Below are 4041 nucleotides of genomic sequence, written 5' to 3' on the forward strand. Positions count from 1 at the left end.
TACGACTGTTGGTGGATCTCGGGCCTCATGATGGTGGTTGGCCGCCGGTGGTCTCCGCGAGGTGCTGATGGCTGCTGCGGATCTCGGGACTTCTTCGTCGGTGGTAGCTTCGATGGTGGTGGTGGTGGTTGGTTGGATTGCCGGAGCCTATGCGGGATGATGTGTGGCTGAGGTGGTGTGGGAGCTTGGGTGAAGACCCCATCTCAGATTTGTGTTGTGCCGAGTGATGGCGACGGCTGTGACCATCATTGACCTTCTTGTAGGCATAACTATTTTGCTGTCACACCCCTCCCACGCGGATCGGGCCATCACGACCACTATGGGCGAAACCCTTGATCTTGTGTGACTATGGCGACACTTTGGTGTCATATTCCTCCCGGGCTCTTCGTCTTAGAAGGTCGGCATCGGCAAGCAGGACCGTGGATGACAAGGTTGTGGCTTCCAGGCTTTCTGTGACAACGATGATGGCGGGAGCGATGTCAATGACGCAACAATGTTTGCGGTAGTCGGCACTTTTTCGACGTGTCGGTGGGATTGCCTCGATTTGTTTGTCGCTGTGAAGTCGAAGTTACGGCGGTGGGTCCATGTGGTGTGCCTGGTTTGTCCTTCGTAGTTCTTCGTCAAGTTTGGAGTTGCATTGTCTAGTTGCCATTTTATGAGAAACCTGAAAATAATTACTTTCGATTTTTTTCCACTGAATATGTGTTGCATGTACAGTACTTTTTATATATAAATCCTTTTATCAGGTAGTATCAAGAACCATTTCACCTCTAAGCAAAAAAAAGAGGAATCATTTCACCCCCCGCCATTATTTCCCAGTTGCCACTTACCAAATTTTACAACCCATCTTCTATCGGACACGAGCCCACGTCCTCCCATCCCTCGCCCCATTTCCCTCTGAAACCTCCCACGCCGCATCTTCTCTTCTCGCTTCCACGCTGCCATGCACCAACCCCGCCGTCACCCGTCGATCCGGCTGCGGCGCTGCGCACCTCCACCCTCGTTGCCCTCCCTGGTCCAGCAACGTCACCTGCTCCCTTCAACTCCCGTCTCGATCTTCATGGCCCTCAGATCTAGCAGCCCTCGGCCACGACGCTGCCAGATCTGGTCGGCTTGGCCTCGTCGCCCCAACCAATAGGTGCTCGACGACGCTCCTCAGGATTCAGGAACGCAGCGGTCTTCTACTCTTCTTCGTCAGCTCTATATCCCTCCACCTCCTACGCCATGTATCGGCCATCTGCCCTTTCTTGAAGCTCCTCCTCATCCAAGTGGCCACCTGATGTTGCCGAGCGAACCATGCTCACTCGCGCCTTCGCCCACCAGTACCAGGTTTGGTCGCCACTTCCTTTGCGCAATTCGTCGAGCAGGTCATCTGTGTGGCGTATGTGTGCTGTTGTAATGGATGGCTTGTTTTCTGGTGGTCGGGGTGCAGGATTTTCTCGTGTCTTTCAAGTTGAATACCGGGGAGATGGAGGAGATGGTGCCATGGCGGGCTACTATGGTGGTGAGGTTCACGTTCTACAGTGAGGCCATGGCCATCGTTGTTTGCATGTCTGTTTAGGACTTTAGGTATATTTTTTGTTTGTATGATTGCTGAAAAACAAAGGCAAGCCTATTAGTTTGGAAAATAAAGTCAAGCGTATGTGTTGAAAGATAGTTCGATTAACTAGTAAGTAGCCATTTGGCGCCAGTGAGGTGAGATAGCTAGCTTATGTTGATGCATGTATGTTTGATCAAGGCTAGCTAGTTGCAGCAGTTGGAACTAGTACTAGTACATAAGAGAAGAGACACTGTGTCAGCATGTGCAATCAGGATTGGGATGTATACTTCATACTATTGTATAACTTAACTAGTAGTCCCTGTCAGACAACTAATTTACATTGAAGAGGTCCTCCATTCATGTAGTACGTACATTCCTTGTTCTTTTTCCTTCAGTTTTGGTCTATAGATGTACTTGTAAGTTTTTTCATCTCGATTTTGCTTTTCTTTTCAGTATGTTGTACTCTCTCCGTCTCAAAATAAATGTCTCAACTTTGTACTAACATTAGTACAAAGTTATACTAACCTTGAGACACTTAGGCCCAGTTCTTTTGGACGATTCTCCCAGAATCGCCCCCCTTCCCAGCTTTTCCCAGAATTGTCACTTCATATTTTTTTTACAATCCTATCTAGTTAAGGTCTAATTAGCTAGGATTGTAAAAAAAATATGAAGTGGTGATTCTGGGAGAAGCTGGGGAGAGGGGCGTTTCTGGGAGAATCGCCCAAAAGAACTGGCCCTTATTTTAGGACGGAGGGAGTATTTCTGTAATATTTAGCTCCTGTTCCTAAAGATGATGCATCCACGGGCATGTTAACATCATCTCCTATGTTATCATGCAGGTGGCAGTTGGGCCTATCTGAAGAGCAATAATGTAATGCTTTTGAGCTTAGGCACATGAAGTTGTATTTAAAAGCGGACGAGATGATGTTTGTCAACACGAAACTGAAAAGGTTGGTCCATCATCTCTTAGCCATACATCCCATCTAGTTATGCGCCAATTTAGTTCTAGACAACATGCGCATGGAGAAACATATATGCGAAAATACATGTATCTTCATCACTACCATTGAGTTCTGAACTTCTGATAAGAACACTGCCCTGTCAATCGACTTCCTTGTTTTGCGACCTTCCATTTTTTGTTTGAGATCTTGTGTCTGAGGCACACTGACCACTTGGTCAGCGTACAATGCCTTTGAAGACCATGCTACAGATAACTTGCTTTGGGACCTTCTCTTTTTTTATTTTAGCTGATTTCTTAGCTTACCACATTGCCTAGGTGGTACTACTGTACTATTATATATAGTCTATGCACCTGCTTGTGCCCTATTTTCCTAGATGTGGCTCATAACTGAGATATCTATCTATGGACTAGCTGTTTTCTTTACACTAAACCTATCTTAATTAAGGTGCGAGGGGTAAAATTTTGTTGAACTCATATAGGAATTTCTTTTCCTGTACCACATGGCCATCTTGGTCTAACTGTAGCACATGTGGGTTCTGGAGATATGATGAATACAGTTAATTAGAAAATTTTCATGTGCTTGGAATTATATGAATGTTACAAGTAACTCGAAAAGCATGATGTGTTCCGAACTGTTGCAAACTTATTATAAAATTGAAATCACTTCGGTTTATTGGTAGATTATTTCTTTAGTATACAGAGCAACGTGTAGTCCTCAATCTTTATTATTTTGAGTATGTGTTCCTGTTGATTCATGTTACCCTGAAAATTGCATGTGAACGATCAAAAGGTAAATATGTAGCCATACTGCTAGATAGCAGCTAACTAGTCAGTTAGAAGATCTAAGTTTTGTCACTGTATGCTCAATTAAATTTCAACTGCATTACATCATTTTCATCTCCTTACAACTAGTCTAATCATTTCTTAGGGATGTGAAACAATACTGGAGGAATCGTGATCTATGGCAAGGGTCATGATATCTATGGCGATGATTGTCATGATCTATATGGCGATGAGCGGTATGGTCCATATGGTGATGAAGAGTGATGAGTCTAATGATCTTTCTTCAGGACATGCAACAAAGTGAACTTCTGAAGTTTTGGTCAATTTTAGCTTAGGCATAATGCTTGGACCATTATATATTAGTTACTATTTTGTTTTGCATTTCAAACTTCCTAGATAGATCATGATGGACAATGTAATTTGGATGCACGTCATTTGGGTTATGGTATTTTGAAAGTTGCGCTAAATATAATACATGTTACTTGGTCATGTGTCATTGTGCAATTATGAGATATACTCCCTCTTCGTCCCAAAATATAAGATGTTTTTTGACACTATCATAGTGTAAAAACGTCTTACATTTTGGGACGGAGGGAGTATATTTGAAGTGGAAAGCAATCCTTGAGTGGTGACTAATGGCCTGCCATACAACAAACGTACAGAGACTTCACTATCGGTGAATCTCTATATTGATGGTCTTTGTTGGGCTCTCAACCATAGGAATCCCTGAAGGGGTGTATACACAGTCGGCTATCAT

The 4041-nt window shown here is 43.9% G+C and overlaps 1 long non-coding RNA gene across 2 annotated transcripts; it reads left to right on the top strand.

Moving 5' to 3' along the window:
* The first annotated feature begins 867 nt into the window (after positions 1-867).
* LOC119340676 lies at positions 868-3773 on the top strand. Of its 2 annotated transcripts, none has more exons than XR_005164645.1 (4): positions 868-1329; positions 1433-1569; positions 2380-2490; positions 3430-3773. It is a non-coding gene; the product is annotated as an uncharacterized LOC119340676 (long non-coding RNA). The 2 variants fall into 2 exon arrangements; XR_005164646.1 differs by having other exon boundaries at positions 1433-1504.
* The last annotated feature ends 268 nt before the right edge of the window (positions 3774-4041 follow it).

The sequence above is a fragment of the Triticum dicoccoides genome, chromosome 7B, assembly GCF_002162155.2.
Source record: "Triticum dicoccoides isolate Atlit2015 ecotype Zavitan chromosome 7B, WEW_v2.0, whole genome shotgun sequence".
Lineage (NCBI taxonomy): Eukaryota > Viridiplantae > Streptophyta > Magnoliopsida > Poales > Poaceae > Triticum > Triticum dicoccoides.